The 20,981-nt window shown below is 41.4% G+C and overlaps 1 protein-coding gene and 1 pseudogene across 2 annotated transcripts in view; both read left to right on the top strand.

Moving 5' to 3' along the window:
* The first annotated feature begins 19 nt into the window (after nt 1–19).
* Nucleotides 20–14,478, top strand: LOC124000045 (annotated as a pseudogene).
* Nucleotides 14,479–19,824: 5,346 nt separating this feature from the next.
* The window catches only part of LOC123999082 (mucin-5AC-like), a 37,031-nt gene continuing 35,874 nt past the window's right edge, over nt 19,825–20,981 (top strand). For both annotated transcript variants that reach the window (XM_046304459.1, XM_046304456.1), the window contains exon 1: nt 19,825–20,295. The gene's annotated coding sequence lies outside the window, so the exon portion shown is untranslated. The remainder of the gene's footprint in view (nt 20,296–20,981) is intronic.

Genomic DNA, 20,981 nt, shown 5'->3' with positions numbered 1-20,981 from the left:
CTCTAAATTTCTTGTACGTTTTTGAACATAGTGTGACGTACATTTGCTCCGTACGGTGGGTGTGCCGGAGTGTAGCTTGAAGACATTAGTGACATTTAACTATCAATGCAATGGTTGGGGCTAATGGGGGTTGACAAAACGCTATCAAGAATTAGATATTTTGAGACCAATGACCATTTTCCAGACATGTCACATGGTGATTGTCGTGTGAGCATTGGAAGCTGCGGCTTTGTGATTGTCTGGAGAGCGCAGCGTCCCTATTCTCGTGTAATTTGTTTCCTCAATGTTTAGCTTTCTGACACAGTCCTAAAAGATCATTTCTTAAATTGTATTATTCGTAGGAATTCATTCATGTATTGCAAAGCATCAACGAACTGTAACTGCATCCAAGACGGTACAGGTTGGTCATGTACTTCAATGTATCACTCTAAACCTATTTTTTAAAAGTTAACCAGCATATACCAAACTCGGTCCTCGGGACCACAAGGGGTGTACGTTCTGGTTTTTGCCCTAACACTACAAAATTATTAAAGCTTGATGTTTAGTTATTGATGATTTGAATCAGCTTCACCCCTTGGGGTCCCGAGGACCGAGTTTGGTAAACATAAAGGTGTATAAAACAACTATTTTCATTAGGATAATGTATTTGTTGTATAGTGTTAAATGAGAAGGCTGCATGTTATCTGTGAGTGCCCGGCATCGCAATATGATCATAATAGGCTAATTGTATATCAATAATGATTCCATTGCTGTATCATACATAGCCCAAGAATATAACGTCACTAAATGTTATTTTCAGAGGAGAATTGAGTCTGACAGCCAAATAATCAATTTTAACGTGAATCGATCCTCAATTGCGATACGGTTCTAGAAACATTAAGCTTTCTACTTTCATATCACGAAAATAATTTCACAAATGCAAAATATACAGTTACTGTACACTGTTTTAACAGTTTCAACCAGCAGTATTTTTCAGTTTCAACACGGTTTTGGCGTACTTGTTCCCGCACAGGTGTTGGGAGACGCAGATAGTTAATTAGCACAGGTAGTCGCCTCCGACTTCCGTAAACAAACCGAGGTAAAATTGGCATACATAACATCTATAAAATGCCATTTAAGCTAACGTTACATAAATCAATAACGTTTTCACTGATTATGACAATCATCAAACTAGGTATGATTTATTCTGTAAATGTCTAGTGTACTTTTACCTTTGCTTTGAGTAGAAATTCCAGTTTTGATTTGATAGAAATACATACATTCTCAAATATTGCATTTTAAAGATGAAGAAATCAATAACTAATTCAGTGATTGTCGCAGAAAAGTGAAAATATGTATTTATTTGCAATAACTTTAAATACATTTTAATTTCAAGTGCAATTTGTTCTGTATAAAGTTAGACAATGTTTACATAAAGTTGTACAATGTTTACGATCTTAAATTGTATGCCAAATCAATGTTTGTATTTTTAGTGCAACAGTTCCACATTTTAAAGTAGTTACAAGACACAACAGTCATTTATTTATACATCTCTAATTTAACAGCAAAGAGGCCCCTTCAATTATTTTCTATTTTGACTTTGTTGAAGTCCTTCTTTGGCATCCCCAGACAAGCTGAATGGTACCATCTCCTGAGGTAATAGATTCAACTGTTCAACAGTTGAATCAAATGTTTAATACCCCAGGTATTCCCAGAACACATTCTGGAAAGTCTATAGATTCAGTGGTCACTTTATTAGGTACAACCCCTTTTGCATCAGGAACAGCGTCAATTTAAAACTGTTGATGAAACTGGGAAAGAAGATTTTTGCAACTCTGCCTAGAAGGCCAGCATCCTGGAGTTGCTGAACCCTGAATTTCTCGCATGGAATAGCCTTAATTTCTCAGACCAAGAATAGACTGACGAGTTTCAGAAGAAAGTTCTTTGTTTCTGGTCATTTTGAGCCTGTAATCGAATCCACAAATGCTGATGCTCCAGATACTCAACTAGTCTAAAGAAGGCCAGTTTTGTTGCTTCTTTAACCAGAACAACATTTTTCAGCTGTGCTACCATAATTGCAAAAGGGTTTTCTAATGAACAATTAGCTAACACAACATGCCATTGGAACACAGGAGTGATGGCTGCTGATAATTGGCTGCTGTATGCCTATGTAGATATTCCATTAACAATCAGCCATTTCCAGCTACAATAGTAATTTACAACATTAACAATGTCTACATTGTATTTCTGATCAATTTGATGTTATTTTAATGGACAAAAAAATGAATGAGCTTTTCTTTCAAAAACAAGGATGTCTAAGTGACCCCCAAAAATGTAACGGTAGTGTATGTTATGGTTCACTCTTAGTCTTCCTTACAGTATCTCCACTGTGGAATGTCCATGTTGATCCTCTTGGTTGTCTTGGTCCTCTTGATCCATCCACCTGTCTTCTTTGTTAGTCAGGCCTGACCCCTTCATCCTGTAGTTTCTTCCTGTAATTTAATTTAATATGACTGAAGATGCAGAATTTTATGCCAGGCCCCTTCTAATAGGGTATAATAGACTCGTTAGAACTTTGACCACATGCCCTATATCAAATCAAAACTGGAATTTTTACTCAAAACAGAAGTTGTAAAAGTATGCTAGACATTTATAGAATAAATCATACCTAGTTTGATGATTCTGTGACAATTGGTGAATTAGTTATTGATTTTTACTTCTGTTGACTGTCGGCCGGATGTCCGTCGGCTGTCTGAATATAAAACCAACTTATAAAGATGTATTAATTGAACTTTTTTGTTTTTGGAAAATTATTTGTTGATATGGAAATGAAGTTCCATGTTTCCAAAACCCTGTCCCTTGCAAGTCCTATTTGCTTTTAGAAAGAGCTTCAGGGCTCTGTCAGAGCCTTGGACCGCCCCAGCAAACAAACATTCCCACAACTTTAGAGAAGTTAAGTCTCTTTAGTTCATGAACTAACTTTTCATAGGAATTTTCCCGTGATGTGCAAGGAATGTTTCCAAGAGACCATCCCCCTTAATGTCAAATATAACTTGGTTGCCATGCTCTCCAGAATTTGAGATATTAATGTTCTCGAAATGTTCCATAAACATTGGGCTCCCGAGTGGCGCAGCATTCTAAGGCACTGCATCTCAGGGCTAGAGGCGTCACTACAGACCTTGGTTCGATCCCGGCCTGTATCACAACCGGCGGTGATCAGGAGTCCCATAGGGCGGTGCACAATTGGCCCAGCGTCGTCCGTGTTTGGCCGGGGTAGGCTGTCATTGTAAAATAAAAATGTGTTCTTAACTGACTTGCCTAGTTAAACAAATGACTGTGTCCAGTTTTTTGAAGGTTAGGAGAATATTCCATCATTTTTTATTTTTTTATTTTTAATATCCCCCCCCTCCAAACATACACAGAACATGGTTGCCATGTTGTCAGATCATAAGTTAATGTTCTAGACGAGTGTCATGGGAACGTTGCAAGAACATTTCTGTATCAGTTGTCAGGACATTGGCTGATCATTTACAGAGATTTAATAGTGGTTTAATGTTGGTGGGGCATGTTAAACTGTTTTAATGATATTCCTGAATCACTATGATCAATAAAATAGTTTTTTTCTTGTGTACTTTTTAACAGAGGTGATATTTACTTCAAATTGCAGTCGCCCTATTGCTTAAGCCTATCAAGTTGTTTCATCTATATAAATGCTAGATGAAGGAGGGGTTAGGGTTTTTTCTGGACAGGGCCTATTGGCCTAACTATACTGGCCCATTAAGCACATGCCCAAGAGATATCATTATTGGGACAGTGGTTAGGGCATTCGTCATTGGTAATGGAGACCTGGGTTCCAGACCTGCTAGGAGAGTCACCCTACTTTCTAATTCTTAGCAGTATATACTGAGTGTACAAAACATTAGGAACACTATGATATGATCCTCATATTCAGTTGCACCTGCTTCTGCCCTTGGAACAGTCTCAGTTCGTTTGGGCATGGACTCTACAGGGATGCTAGAACATTTTGACTCCAATGCTTCCCACAGTTGTGTCAAGGTGAGTGGATGTCCTTTGGGTGGTGGACCATTTTTGATGCACACGGGAAACTGTTGAGCGTAGAAAAACCCAGCAGCTTTGCAGTTCTTGACACTCAACCAGTGCAACTGGCATCTACTACCATACCCTGTTCAAAGGCACTTAAATCTTTTGTCTTGCACATGAATGTCACAAATAAAATCCATGTCTCAAGGCTTAAAAATCCTTCTTTAACCTGTATTTGGCACATGTGACAAATACAATTTGATTTGAGATGTAGGTGAGGAGACAACCGGTGTAGGCCTTTGAGTGAAATGCTTACTTTACAAGCCATTAACCAACAATGCTTTAAGAAGTTAAGAAAAAATAAGTGTTAAGTAAATTGAAAATAAAAGTAACATAGTTAAACAGCTGCAGTAAAATAACAAGCGTTGCTATATACAGGGGGTAACGGTACAGAGTCAATGTGCGGGGGCACCGGTTAGTTGGGCTAGTTAAGGTAATATGTACATGCAGGTAGAGTTAAAGTGACTATGCATAGATTATAAACAGAGAGTAGCAGCAGTGTAAAAAGAGGGGTCTGGGTAGCCCATCTACACTGATTTGAAGTAGAGTTAACAGGTGACATCAATGGATCATAACTTTCACCTGGTCAGTCTGTCATGGAAAGAGCAGGTGTTCCTAATGTTTTTCATGCTCAGTGTATGTTAATGTCATTATTTGACAAGTTACAACACACCTACAGTATAGTTGGGCCCTTTCCTGTCCAGAAAAAAACCCTACCCCCTCCTCCCTAGGCACTTGTGTAGATCTGAAACAACTTGATAGGTGTAAGGCTGGAAGTAATTGGGTGAATGCACTTTGAGGTATATCTCAGCTCTGTTAAAAGTACACTCAATTTTTTTTTATTGATCATAGAGATTCATGAAAACAGGTTAACATGCCTAACCAACATTAGACAACTACACTGAAAACCCTTAAAATGCTGAAATAAATAGCCCCAAATCAGTGATGAGACTAGTCAGATTAACCAATACAGGTATTTCAGTTTATAAAAAAATGGATACCTTATTTATATAACTATTCAAACCCTTTGCTATGAGACTTGAAATTGAGCTCAGGTGCATCCTGTTTCCATTGATCATCCTTGACCTGTTTCTCCAACTTGATCGGAGTCCACCTATGGTAAATGAAATTGATTGGACATGATTTGAGACACCAGTATATATATGGTCCCAAAGTTGGCAGTTCATGTCAGAGCAAAAATCAAGCAATCAGGCTGAAGGAATCGTCCATACAGCTCGCGACAGGTTTGTGTCGAGGCATAGATCTGGGGAAGGGTACCAAAACATTTCTGCAGCATTGAAGGTGCCCAAGAACACCATCATAGCCTCCATCATTCTTAAATTGGAATACTCATGTAAATGGGATTTTAAAAAAATAAAACATTTACAAAATGTGTTTGCTTTGTCAATATGGGTTATTTTGGGTAGATTGAGGGGAAAAACAATTTAATCAATTTTAGAATAAGGCTAACATAACAATGTGGGAAAAGTCAAGGGGTCTCTACTTTCTTATTGAATGGGCTATATCATACCTACTGATCCAATGCATGCTTGAATTACATAATTATAGTACAATTATACCACATCGCTTTCCCGCTTCCTCTTTTTCAGCAGCAATATCAAGCTTATGAGTGCTCTTTTCAAATAGGCCTTCCCTATGTCGTATGTAGAAACTCATGTCTGTCATTGATTCTCTCTCAGAGAAAGATGAGCTGTTCTCGCCTGTGAGCAGCTACAGGTCCGATGACCTCAGTGGCAAGAACCCCTGGGTCACCGGTCTGGTAGGCTCAGAGCTCAGGCAACAGGAGGAGGAGGCACTGCGGAGGAAGCTCAAGTACTTTTTCATGAGCCCCTGAGCCCCTGTGACAAGTACCACGCCAAGGACCGCAAGCCCTTTAAACTGGTTCTGCAGTTGCTCAAGATCCTCATTGTCACTGTACAGGTTAGCCTTTACTGAACTAAAGAATTGGTATTCATGATGGGCTTCTGTTGATTTTCATTGTTTTAACTTTTAATCCCCTGTCACTCCCTTCTCTAGTTAGTCCTGTTTGGCTTGAGTAACCAGATGGTGGTGACATTCAAGGAAGAGAACACAGCATCCTTCAAACACCTTTTCCTTAAAGACTACCGGGATGGCTCTTCAATGGCAATCCACACACAGAGTGAACTCTATAGCCATATTTATTATGCTGTAGATCAGGTACTAGTATCTCAGTACGCAACACTAAACAGAGACCTGCAGATGAGTGACTTCTCAACCCTCTCATTGTGTTCTATGTAAAGCCTTGTGTTATTGCTGTGTTTTTAAATAATCTTTTGTCTTCCTTGTCTGTCTATATGATGTCTTGCTATTAGTATAACTGTATGTTACCTATTCCATTCATCATCCTTTATATTTTCTTTTCCTCAGTTCCTGGCTCTACCACAGACATCACTAAGGCGGTATGCATATGTGTGGGGTGAGGCTGTGAATGGGAGTGCCCTCTCTCTGTGCCAGCGGTACTACAAGAGGGGCATCATCGACCCCATCAACGACACCTTTGACATCGACCCCGAAGTTATCACCGGTACCCTGGCCGCATTCTCATTTTTTCCCCCTGTTCATTAATTTATCGATCAAATTCCCCCTCCAGGTATTTCACATCAATCTGTCGGTCTTGTTTAAAAAAAATCCACTGCCAGTTGTCTTTGGCCCGTTAGGAAGTAACTGTTAGTGAGTCAAAGCTCCACATATGGCAAGATTTGCCCTCTAACCGTGCCCTACTTTCAGTGCTGAGAATAGATCCTGTCCATAAAAGCATTAACCATATAAGTGCTATTTCCACTAACATCAGCAAAATAATAGAAAGCTGGCCAAATGGACGTCTTCTATTCGATTCACCTGCTGATTTCACAAAGATAGTTAGTTAGCACACTGTTTTTTATGTGTTTTGGCAACGGACCATTGTTTGAAATGTTATCAAAAGCGATTGAGTCAAGGTTGGCAACTAAACAGAAGTAGTTAAGATAACCTAGTATTTCAAAATGTTGAAGTTGTGAAAGTATTTTCCATTGGCTTTGGAAAAAAAGTGAATAACAGAATACTTGCAAGTGTCAAATGTACACTGGGTGTAGAAAATATTAGGAAGACCAGCTCTTTCCATGACAGACTGACCGGGGGAATCCAGGTGAAGCTATGATCTCTTATTGATGTTACTTGTTTAATCCACTTCAAGCAGTGTAGATGAAGGGGAGGATAAATGGATTGTGTATGTGTACCATTCAGAGGGTGAATGGGCAAGACAAAAGATTGAAGTGCCTTTGAACGGGGTATGGTAGTAGATGCCAAGCACACCGGTTTGTGTCAAGAACTGCAACGCTGCTGGGTTTTTCGTGCTCAACAGTTTACCGTGTGTATCAAGAATGGTCCACCACCCAAAGGAGTGCAACACAATATTAGGAAGTTGTTCCTAATGTTTGATATACTCCGTGTATATGGTTCTGGAAATAAATCTTCTGGATTTCTGTTTTTGTTCCTACTCTCTCTCAACTTGCTTTTATTCCATCCTTCTGTCTTTTTCAGATTGCATTGGTGTAGACCCACTACCAGACCCCCCTCCTCCTGATTACAGTGAATACAAGAACTTCATTCTCCAGTTTCACAAGTGAGACACACAATGGGCTCCCTCTCCCCCTTTTATTCTTGCATGCAATTTCTCATATGGTTTTGAATCCCATTTTTGTAATTTTGTCAGTCCTTATGTTAATATATTGCTTATGGTAATGCTTATGTAACTCGAGTTGTTTCAGCATTACATATCAACATGGAACATTACTGGGTAATATCACTTCTCTATTGAGATTACATGCATACCTCTTACTGGATCTTGTCTCGTCTTCTTCTTGGTCTCCAGACTGATCAATGTGACCATTCAGTTCCAGCTGAAGGCAATAAACATCCAGACCATCATCAACAATGAGATTCCTGACTGCTACACTTTTGCTATTATGGTGAAATTACCTACCAATTTCTCCTGAACAGCCCTGTTTCCCCTGTATGCATTTTAATTGTGGCCGCCACACATGTTTTAAGTGTCAACATAAGCGTGTAAATACAGATATAATGTATGTAGAATATATATAATGGCGCAATATATTTAAAAATAAGATCATCTTTGAGAACTAACAATCACCAAAAAGAAACTAGGCAGTCATGGCATGTGGCTCCCACTGATTTTGTTATAATTTGAGTCACTCCGATGGCATAAGAACACAGCATAAACCATGGCGAAATATGTAGAATTGGAGGAAATTAGCTTTAAAACAGCCAAATTGTCTCCGCAGCCAAGAGGAGGGCCTCTAAAACCACGCCATTGGCCATGCCCACTAGCACGCCACACCCCTTCGCCCAACTTTGCCACCTCTGCTGAAAAAATTCCTAGGGGAAGCACTGCTGCCCCATACAGCCCACTGTATCTTAGCTGTTATAAAGCCAGGGTTTGTGTTGTAGCTACGTTTAGTGTGTGTATTGTGGTTGCTGTCAGGTTGTCCTGGATAACAAGGCTCACAGAGGTAGAGTGAAGATCAGCCTTCTCAACCATGCCTCCATCAAGAAGTGCAAAGACCCCAACGTGTGGGGACATGGTGAGAGAGCGTGGGATGGGGGGTTACTGACATTTTTGATGGGGAGGTAAAGCTTGAGATTGATTCACTTCTTTCCTGCTGTTCCTTAGTAGCTGTTTGCCTCTTCCTTCCCTTCACTCCCTGACTTAATTCATTCAAACACCCCTTCTCTCTTCTTCCTCCAATAGCGGAGAACTATGCACGGGAGGCTTTTGACTTGCTGGTGGCCATAGTGTGTCTGCTGTCCCTGCTGCTGTGTGGTCGCTCCATCCTTAGAGGAGTCATCCTACAACATGTAAGACCAAGGCTGAGCCCCAAAAGTCTAAAACGTTGTTACATTGTAATTATTTGAACAAAAATATAAATGCAACAATGGGATGGCACATCGCTGCAGAATGCTGTGGAGTCATGCTGGTTAAGTTTGCCTTGAATTCTAAATAAATCACAGACAGTGTCCCCAGCAAAGCACCCCCACACCACCACCTCCATGCTTCATGGTTGGAACCACACATGTGGAGATCATCCGTTCACCTACTCTGCGTCTCACAAAGACACGGCTGGAACCAAAAATCTCAAATTTGTACTCCTCAGACCAAAGGACATATTTCCACCATTGCTTGTTTATTGGCCCAAGCAAGTCACTTCTTCTTTTTCATGTCCTTCAGTAGTGGTTTCTTTGCAGCAATGCGACCATGAAGGCCTGATTTCACAGAGTCACCTCAACATCAAATGTTCAGAGATGTCTCTTACTTGAGTACTGTGAAGCATTTATTTGGGCTGCGATTTTTGAGGTGCAGTTAACTCAAATTAATTTATCATCTGCAGCAGGGATAACTCTGTCTATTCCTGTGGCTTTCCTCATGAGAGCCAGCTTCATCATAGTGCTTGATGGTTTATGCGACTGCACTTGAAGAAACTTTCAAAGTTCTTGACGTTTTCCGCATTGACTGACCTTCATGTCTTAAAGTAATGATAGACTGTTTCTCTTTGTGTAGTTGAGCTGTTCTTGCCATAATATGGACTTGGTCTTTTACCAAATAGGGCTATCTTCTGTGTACCACCCTACCTTGTCACCACAAAACTGATTGGCTCAAACGCATTAAGAAGGAAAGAAATTCCACAAATTAACTTTTAACAATGCACACCTGTTCATTGAAATGCATTCCAGGTGACTACCTCATGAAGCTGCTTGAGACAATGCCAAGAGTGTTCAAAACTGTCAAGGCAAAGGCTTGCTACTTTGAAGAATTTCAAATATAAAATATATTCTGATTTGTCTAACACTTAAAAAAAACACATTTTTTGGTTACTACATGATTCCATATGTGTTATTTCATAGTTTTGATGTCGTCATTATTATTATACAATGTAGGAAATAGTAAAAATAAAGAAAAACCCTGGAATGAGTAGGTCAACTTGCGACCCCATTTTCATATCAATCAATCAAATGTATTTATGAAGCCCTTTTTACATTAGCCAATGTCACAAAGTGCTATACAGAAACCCAGCCTAAAACCACAAACGGCAAGCAATGCCGTTGTAGAAGCACGGTGGAAAAACTCCCAAGAAAGGCCGGAACCTAGGAAGAAACCTAGAGAGGAACCAGGCTCTGAGGGCTGGCCAGTCCTCTTCTGGCTGTGCCAGGTGGAGATTATAACAGTACATGGCCAAGTTGTTAAAATGTTCATAGATGACCAGCAAATAATAATAATAAATAATAATAATCACAGTGGTTGTGCAACAGGTCAGCACCTCCGGAGTAAATGTCAGTTGGCTTTTCATAGCTGATCATTCTGAGTTAGAGACAGCAGGTGTGGTAGAGTGAGAGAGTCGAAAACAGCAGATCTGGAACAAGGTAACATGTACGGTGAACAGGTCAAGGTTCCTTAGCCACAGGCAGAACAGTTGAAACTGGAGCACGACCAGGTGGACTGGGGACTGCAAGGCCATATCAGGCGACCTAGTTTGGGAACCGCTGGTATATTCTGTTCATTTGTCTGTCCCGTCTCTGTGTGTTTCTGACAGGAGTATGTCCAGTTCTTCAGACACAGACTGAATCACAGTGTGTGCTGGGCAGACAGGATGGAGTTCATTAATGGCTGGTTCATCCTGCTCATCATCAGTGACCTGCTCACCATCATCGGCAGCTTCATCAAGATTGGCATAGAGTCCAAGGTAATACAGAACAATGCATTGCTTTTAGTTTCATATCTTTCCAGGCCTGCACCATGCACCAGTCACCCCACTGTTAGAATTAGACAGCAAATAATATCATTATTAATACTAATTATTTAATTGACTCTGTCCTTTAGAACATGTCATTGTATGATGTGTGTGGGATTTTGCTCGGTACCTCCACTCTGCTGGTGTGGGTGGGTGGGAGTCCTCCGCTACCTCAGTTTCTTCCAGAAGTACAATGTGAGTGAGTCACACAAAAAAATGCACACATTGACATTTAAGTAGAATGGCTTTCTGAGGAGATTTTGCGTCACTTGCCGCCTCTTTTTCTTTTTCCATGTGTAAATCAGTCTTACATTTTCTCTTTTCCTCATTCTCAGATCCTGATTGTGACGCTGCCTTCCCTAATGTAATCCGCTTCTGCCTCTGTGTAGCTGCCATATACCTGGGGTATTGCTTCTGTGGCTGGATCGTGCTGGGTCCTTACCATACCAAGGTATTTGATCATGGACAGGACGCACACACATGTATTTGTGTATTCTTAATGAATAATAAAAATATCACAAATTGCTAAAACTGTGAAAAATAAATGTGTTCTAATACACCAACTCAACCTCTCTGTCCCCCCAGTTCCGCTCTCTGTCCATGGTCTCAGAGTGCCTGTTTTCTCTGGTCAATGGGGACGATATGTTTGTGACGTTTGCTGAGATGCAGAAGAGTGGCACGCTGGTGTGGGTGTTCAGCCAGGTCTACCTCTATACCTTCATCTCCCTCTTTGTCTACATGGTGCTTTCCCTCTCCATTGCTCTCATCACCAGAGCCTACGATGCCATCATGGTACTGTGTGAGGGGAGGGACGAAGGATGAGGGGACTGATAGAAGGGGAGGATGAGGGATAGCATTTGGAATGAGTGAATGGGGAAATGCAGGACAGATGATTTAGTGACACTAAAATAAAAGATTGAGTGTTGATGAGTGCCATATGGGGAAAAAGGGTGCAATGTACAGGAAGTAGGATGGAAGAGGATTCTTTACAGTAGTTTTATCAAAGCACTCTGTCTCTCTACAGGCCCAAACCCAGGAGCCGATGCACATCACAGACCTGCATGCTTTCATAGCAGAGTGTACTGATACACCTTGCTCTGGAAAGTTCAGTGGCCCAGAGGCATCCTCCTGTTCATTCTTCTGCTGCTGTGACTGAAGAGAGAGTGAGTGTGTGTGTGTGTGTGTGTGTGTGTGTGTGTGTGTGTGTGTGTGTGTGTGTGTGTGTGTGTGTGTGTGTGTGTGTGTGTGTGTGTGTGTGTGTGTGTGTGTGTGTGTGTGTGTGTGTGTGTGTGTGTGTGTGTATGTGTGTGTGTGTGTGTGTGTGTCATTCAGGGTTTGATGTTTTTGTAATCTCAATTCCATTGACATAAATTGTTCAATTCTCCATTTCACATCCACCGGTGGGAGGATGTCTTCTAGGTGATATGACCTTAGACTACACTGTCCTCTGTAGGATGTGCCACGTCGGTGCATTTAAATTCAGACTGGTACAGTATGTTACTAACTGCTGTAGATTACACATTAATATTTAACACGCCAGTTCATTGGGTTTTTATAGCTAACAAGTTACATTCATATGGCTAGCACATTCTGCTAGCTAATTCATGACTGTAATACAGCAATATAGCTAGCTGTCCTTTCAGAGAGAGAACTGATTTTGCACAACATACTGTATATCTGAATGTTTTACTTAATATGAGTTGTATTTATGCTGCAGTTTTGATTTATATTGTTGATAAGCCTTTGTTGAATTGGGTCTGCATGACCCTATGACCCTATGACTGAGGGACGGGAATGGTTTAATTGTGCTTTACTGTGCCTGGGGGCCCTGAACATTATGATTGTCCTCTGAATTATGTTTATGACAGAGACACGCACGAACAGACAGGCTTAAACGTGCACACCTTTATGTACTGTATTTTTAGGGAAGGCGACTCACTCTTTGGTCCTTTATTCCCTTCTCCTCCTCTGGATGGGATGACGACATGTTCAAGGACAGGACCTGCAGCCATAGTTAGTCATCAATATGTATGAAGCCTTTGGTGTAAAGAGACAGGTGATCCTGACCCGAACACCAATGCACTGCAAGACCGCTATAGTGGGTTTTATAGTGCACCCTACAGAATCCATATTGCTGAGGAAAAGCCACTTTAAAAAAAAACAATGCTAAATGTTTTAACCACCCTTATTAATTATTTTGTTGAATGACTGTTGCATCTGACTGAGATACAAGGGATTATTTTATGAGATATGTCTGATGTTGTTATATTGAATTCAGTGGTCATTTATTGAATCTCTCTCCGGTCAAATTCATTCTGCAAACCAGTATGTGGTCCAAATCATGATTCACTGAAGGAAAGGGACTGAATTATCATATTGTATCTGTTTTATTTGAAAAATATTTTGAAGTGATGTCATTTCATTGTATGAAATGTTATGAAAGCTTATAGTGATGTTCATTAGGTGAAAAAAGGACTCTAATTGCACAAGATTTGTAAGCGATCAAAAGGAAGGGAAGAGTCGGACAAATAGAGAAATCATTGATGCCTACCCAGAATGCACTGTTTCTGGTGAAGTTGTTCTTCCATTACATGTTTTCCAAAAAATATTTATTCAAGTATGTGTTGGTGACCAGAAATGTACATTTTTTTTCTCCATTCTTTGAATGTTTTTACTTAGTACATTTTATCTTGCTTGAAATGATCAGGTATGCATATACGATGATCAGGTATGCATATACGATGATCAGGTATGCATATACGATGATCAGGTATGCATATACGATGATCAGGTATGCATATACGATGATCAGGTATGCATATACGATGATCAGGTATGCATATACGATGATCAGGTATGCATATACGATGATCAGGTATGCATATACGATGATCAGGTATGCATATACGATGATCAGGTATGCATATACGATGATCAGGTATGCATATACGATGACCAGGTATGCATATACGATGACCAGGTATGCATATACGATGACCAGGTATGCATATACGATGATCAGGTATGCATATACGATGATCAGGTATGCATATACGATGATCAGGTATGCATATACGATGATCAGGTATGCATATACGATGATCAGGTATGCATATACGATGATCAGGTATGCATATACGATGATCAGGTATGCATATACGATGATCAGGTATGCATATACGATGAGTCGTGATGACAGAACATGAAGCGGCGCTAAATGTCTCATGACATGCAGCACAGTGGCGCAGCAGATTACATGGAAGGGTAGTAGTACTGTATTTCTTAACTACATGTGCTTTATACTCTGCTAATGTGATCATTTCTGATTTGTTTTACTTTTTGTTTTAAAAATGTTGTGGTTAGTTCGACTGATACTAATAATTTTAGTATGGCCAAATTGCTCAACGTCTACATTTTGGATGAGCGTCTCGCTTGTACATATTTTTTTGTTACTTTTTTAAAAAGCCGTTCTCGTTTCATGCACTTTTCATTCAGTACATTGCATTCCTTTCTGTCTATTGCCAGTAAACCACCTCCAATTAAAACTATTGAAAAGCATGCTCTTTTACTTCTACCAAGCTGAAGTCCTATTTTCTGGTGATGTGGTCCATGTTACTGTTTTTCTGCTCTCTCGTCGTCAAGGACATTTTACATTTAGTCCTCTTCATGGTCACTGAGGCAGAACAACCATTTCCTTTTGTTAATTATACCGGTTGAGTGCTCGACCTCAGTGCTCGACATATTCAATCAATCCCTATCCCAGTCTGCTGTGCCCACATGCTTCAAGAGGGCCACCATTGTTCCTGTTCCCAAGAAATCTAAGGTAACTGAGCTAAATCACTTCTGTCATCATGAAGTGCTTTGAGAGACGAGTCAAGGATCATATCACCTCCACCCTACCTGATACCCTAGACCCACTCCAATTTGCTTACCGGCCCAATAGGTCCACAGGTGACGCAATCACACTGCACACTGCCCTAACCCATCTGGAAAAGAGGAATACCTATGTAAGAATGATGTTCATCTACTACAGCTCAGCATTTAAGGCCATAGTACCCTCCAAACTCGTCATTAAGCTCGAGACACTGGGTCTTGACCCCGCCCTGTGCAACTGGGTCCTGGACTTCTTGACGGGCTGCCCCCAGGTGGTGCGGGTAGGAAACAACATCTCCACCCCTCTGATCCTCAACACTGGGGCCCCACAAGGGTGCGTTCTGAGCCCTCTCCTGTACTCCCTGTTCACCCATGACGCCTCCAACTCGATCATCAAGTTTGCAGATGACACTACAGTGATGGGGTTGATCGCCAACAATGTGGTGTCAGGAAAATAACCTCACACTCAACGGCAACAAAACAAACGAGATGATTGTGGACTTTAGGAACCAGCAAAGGGAGCAGCCCCCTATCCACATCGATGGGACAGTAGTGGAGAAGGTGGAAAGTTTTTTTAAAGTTCCTCGGCGTACACATCATGGACAAGCTGAAATGGCCCACCCACACAGACAGTGTGGTGAAGGCGCAATAGAACCTCTTCAACCTCAGGAAGCTGAAGAAATTTGGCTTGTCACCAAAAACACTCGCAAACTTTTACAGATGCACAATCGAGAGCATCCTGTCGGGCTGTATCACCGCCTGGTACGGCAACCGCTCCGCCCACAACCACATTGCTCTCCAGAGGGTAGTGAGGTCTGCACAACACATCACCGGGGGCAAACTACCTGCCCTCCAGAACACCTACACCACCCGTTGTTACAGGAAGGCCATAAAGATCATCAAGGACATCAACCACCCGAACCACTGCCTGTTCACCCCGCTGTCATCCAGAAAGCGAGGTCAGTACAGGTGCATCAAAGCTGGAACCGAAAGACAGAAGCTGTTTTTTCAATCTCAAGGCCATCAGACTGTTAAACAGCCATCACTAACATTGAGTGGCTGTTGCCAACATACAGACTCAAATCTCTAATAATTGGATGTAATAAATGTATCACTAGTCACTTTAAACAATGCCACTTTAATAATGTTTACACACTTTAATAATGTTTTACATACCCTACATTACTCATCTCATATGTATATACTGTACTCTATACCATCTACTGCATCTTGCCTAAGCTGCACGGCCATCGCTCATCCATATATTTATATGTACATATTCTTATTCATCCCTTTACACTTGTGTGTGTATAAGATAGTTGTGAAATTGTTGGATTACTTGTTAGATATTGCTGCACTGTCGGAACTAGAAGCACAAGCATTTTGCTACACTCACATTAACATCTGCTAACCATGTGTAAGTGACCAATAAAATTTGATTTGACCTGTTATGAATTTTAATGTGACAAACTTGCTTTTAAGACAGTTTTCTATGTATATTGATTCATGGTGAATTGTACTTGATCAGATCATCATCGCTTCTCATGCCACTGCCTGCCCAGTACAGTGCCCCTGTGACTGGAGGGAGGGAGAAACTAGCCTCTTGTCTGACTCTACATAACCTCTACCAGTCAGCCAGTCAAAGGAAATCAATAGCTGTCTTAGGCCATAAAGAAGGGAGAGAAAACAGAAACAAAGGGGATGAGAGGTAAATAGTTTAAAGTAGCTTGTTTTTAAGGGGCCAAAATTTACTACACGCCAGGACACTGGTGAAAGGACATAACATGGCCGACATGAGTCTAGATAGATGCACATAATTAAAAAATACACGTCAAGATGGGGAGGGAAGAACAGTGCGGAGATCTGCACAGTCAGTGCATATAATGTAGCTTCGTCTGAGTGGTATAGTGGAGAGGGGCCCCTGTCCGATTCCCTTAGTAGCAGCATGCATTATTAACAGCAGGATGCAACCAGAAAGGGCTGGGAAGCACTCCCACTAACCCATCAACCAGAAACTGGCCTGCCTGGACATCATCAGGTTTCAGGGTAACAATACCAATTAAACAGAAAGTCCTCTAATGCTAGCTGCATGAGACACGAGGCCTCCTCTATTTTAGTGTTTAGAGTGAAACTAGGTGATAACATGAGTTCTGGATTTTACTAGGCTGTGTGCATAATACAGTTGTATGATACAGCAATCTTTGTTTATCTGAAATGTTCTATTATGACATTTTGTTTTAACATAAACGTTTAAGTCAGCACGTCGCAGTGAGATTAGGTTATAATTGACTGTAGTCGTCAGTATATAGTCAGTGCTGATGTTGTGTTACATGTTCTTCAAGTGTGTTGGTACGCAACATGTTAATGTAATGCCGTGTTGGCACGTTCTGTTCTCCTGGGAGCCCATGCTCACACAGAACAGAAGCAGGTGCACTGCTGGCGTGTGCTAACTTGTGAACATGGGATTCAGAGGCATTTTCATGTATTTATTTGATTTCGCCTTTATTTAACCCAGGTAGGCTAGTTGAGAACAAGTTCTCATTTGCAACTACGACCTGGCTAAGATAAAGCATAGCAGTGTAAACAGACAACAACACAGAGTTACACATGGAGTAAACAATAAACAGTAAACAAGTCAATAACATAGTAGAAAAAAATAATCTATATACATGGTGTGCAAAAGGCATGAGGAGGTAGGCAATAAATAGGCCATAGGAGTGAATAATTACAATTTAGCAGATTAACACTGGAGTGATAAATGATCAGATGAACATGTGCAGGTAGAGATACTGGTGTGCAAAAGAGCAGAAATAAAATAAAAACAGTATGGGGATGAGGTAGGTAGATTGGGTGGGCTATATACCGATGGACTATGTACAGCTGCAGCGATCGGTTAGCTGCTCAGATAGCAGATGTTTAAAGTTGGTGAGGGAGATAAGTCTCCAACTTCAGAGATTTTTGCAATTCGTTCCAGTCGCAGGCAGCAGAGAACTGGAAGGAAAGGCGTCCAAATGAGGTTTTGGCTTTAGGGATGATCAGTGAGATACACCTGCTGGAGCGCGTGCTACGTCAATAGCATGTAATGATGAACAGGCTACCATGTACTGTGTGCCGTGTTGTAATGTTTACGTCCTAGATATTCTAAGTCCATTTCTTGACCAGAAACACGTGTCTGTGAATTTCCTTCGAGGATATTGACTATGTCTGATAAGATGGGTGTCTCCCTTTCCTCTTATTTTTTTTGTACAATACCTGCTTCCTCCTTTGTGTGATTTGACTGATATGAGAACAGTCTGTATTACAGCACTCAAGCTTGTGTGTGTGTCTGTTCGCAGGTGTTAGTGTGTATCCCTTGTTAAAGTTAGCACAACAACATCCAGAGGCTTGGCTGAGTGTGCGCCAGTTCTTTTGTGCTGCATTGCCCCAGCTGGGCTGCTGGCCAAGGGGAAACAACAATGAGATAAATAACAGGGGAACTAGGTGGCGAGTACACTGCCCTGCCCCTTCCTGTCTCCACTGCAGCGCACCACAGCCTTTGTGGGAAAAAAACTTCCTCTCTTTGTTGTGCCTGTTTCACCAAGCCAATACGTCCATCTCTGGCAGGTCGAACCTAGTATAGGACCCCCAGACTCCCACCCTCTTTTCCTTGCCTTTCTCTGTTTTTCCTCTCCCTCTCTTTACTTTGTGTGGTAGTTCTTGAGTGTGTGGAGTACCTCTGTTTAGTGTTTTTTTCTATGTTTCTACTTCTCTGCTTCCCTCACAATACATTTCCTTCACTACATTTCTACTGTCTGCTTTGGTCTGTTTGACTGGTGTCTGTGTGTGTGTGTGTGTCTGTTTATTGAATGTCATGTTAGTCAAGGCCGTGTAACTAATTGTGTAGGTGTGGGCCAGAGGGTTTACCTTTGCTGATCATTTTGAGAGAGAAGTGCGAGAAGAGCTGTCGGGAGTTGGGGTTATTGCATGATAGAATACAAAACAAGCGATATCAATCTTAGCATATCAACAAAGGCGTAGCAGCACAAGGCTACTTTACATTGCCTAGTGACAGTGTAACCATAACACAACCACACAGGTCAGCGCACCATTGAGCAACTGTTCACCGAGGTAAACATCCTGGGGAAGTGTGTGTGTGTGTGTGTGTGTTATGATGAATTCCATAGGGTGAGAGCTGAAGGGGACAGAATGTGAAGCACAATGCTGCCTAGCCAGTGCAGACCCTGGCACAAAAGCCTGGCTCATGTAGACAACTCTGGCTTCACTGGGAGAGCTGAACAACAACAGTGTAGACGGACAGGCAGCATGCCCACCGAGACTGTCTCAGAAGTCTGGTGTGAAGACAGGAGCGGCACACACAGACAAAGCCTATGAAAAAACGCCCACAATCAGTAAAGGGAGACAATTGTGTCTGGAGGAAAAACACTACAGACAGCGGCAGCTCCTTCAACCTTCCTCTGTTTCTATTCCTTCTGCATCTTGTTTCTGTCTCCTTCGATTCCGCCATGTCTCTGACTCTGTTACAATCTGACATAAAATTGTGTATCTTTATGCACTGGTGATTTTAGTGGCAGCCTCTTCTTTGACAGGTCAAACATGTTTGGTCTCGTCTGTGTGGGGGCTTGTCTGCAACAGATTAGATATCTTGTCCTTACAATAAAGAATGTGCCACTGCAATAAACCTAGTGTTATTAATATCTTTGTGAAGATAGTGTTTATGGATAAAAGGTGTCAATCAATATTCATTATGTATGTGCAGCAGGACAATTTTAGTCCTTGTAGAACCAATAAAGATGTTTGTTTCATGCTAAAATGGCAGTAGACCTAAAGAAAATAAAAATATGACAGACTATGCTGTGGTACCCTTTGTGGATGAAATCTCAGCATCCAGTGGTCCAGAAGCAATGGAGAATCCTAACATGCCACCATTGTGTGTAGAGAATGCACCGTTGAAAAGAAAAGAGACTGCAGGAGGTGTGTGCAGGACGAGCGTGGAGCTGGCATGGAGGGAGGGGACGCGGGAAAACTGGTGGAGGGATACGGGAAGGGGGAGACAACCGGTGCAATTTGGGAAGGATGGGAAGAAAGAAAGTAGGGTGACTTGAGAGATGACATCATTCCTCATTTGAATAAATCTCAGCCGGGGTAGTGATTGGTTGTGAGCTGGAGAAAGTCGAGTTACTTGGCTATTCATCCCTTTCAATTTCACCCCCGCGCGCAATGCCGTGGTAAAACCCTCTCCGCCTGTCCATCGGTCCCGGCCAGTAGAGATTGTCTGCGTGGACTGCAAATCGCTTTTCCTTTCTTTGGAAGGGACGTGCATCACTTCTGAAATCGGCGGTCGACAGAAGTTTCTTGGTAATCTGGTTGCTGTACTTTGGCCTGTTTTTAATCTCGTTCGGTTTCATTTTCCAATTTGTTACACTCTGTATTCGAGGATTCTGAAAGGAGTCGGAGGATATTGTCAAACACTGGGCTGGGCGTAGCTGGAGATCAAGCTATAGCTAACAACACTGCGTTGGTAAGTCTAGAGACTGGTTGAGCGTTAGCATGCTAGCTAGCTGTGTACCTACATTTACACTTAAATCACAGAAAATATCAAATGCAAGTTACGATGTGATGGTTTAACAAATGTTTTTCTTTTCCTAAAATATAAACATTTTATATTACGATTTTGATAGTTAGAGTGGGTTAATAATGTGTTAACAATGGGTTAATAATCATACAGATAGTGGGTGAATGTCTTTGTCGACATTGCAAGTCCAATTCACGATTTCCTATTGCAAAGGTAGGGTAGCGTTTTTCGTCATGAATCTTGTTCTGGAGGCAGGTCTGCAGAGTGGTCACTAGCTGGCACAACCACAGTCAAACAATCGAATTTTAAACCTAACCTTAACCACACTGCTAACTCTAATGTCCCAACCATAAATTAAGACCAAAAAGCACACTTTTGTTTTCGTGATTGTTTCAAGTAAAGCAAATTTTGACTTTGCAGCTGGTTCACCTAGCGGAAATCGCTCAGTTATGCCTCGAGGGCAAGATTCATGACATAAACGTCAACTTGAATTGGAAACGGCGCCATACAAATAAGCTTTGTTGAAATGCTAGCTAACTAAATAGGTTACTTGCTAACTGAACTATCCACGCGAGTATGTTGGGTCGCACAAAAACGAGAATAGGAGCAAGTGAATCGTTGCATTTTCCTTC

The sequence above is a fragment of the Oncorhynchus gorbuscha genome, linkage group LG16 (assembly GCF_021184085.1).
Source record: "Oncorhynchus gorbuscha isolate QuinsamMale2020 ecotype Even-year linkage group LG16, OgorEven_v1.0, whole genome shotgun sequence".
NCBI classification, from domain to species: domain Eukaryota; kingdom Metazoa; phylum Chordata; class Actinopteri; order Salmoniformes; family Salmonidae; genus Oncorhynchus; species Oncorhynchus gorbuscha.
The sequence above is the reverse complement of the archived record's forward strand: the minus strand, read 5'-3'. Positions and strand labels throughout refer to the sequence as shown.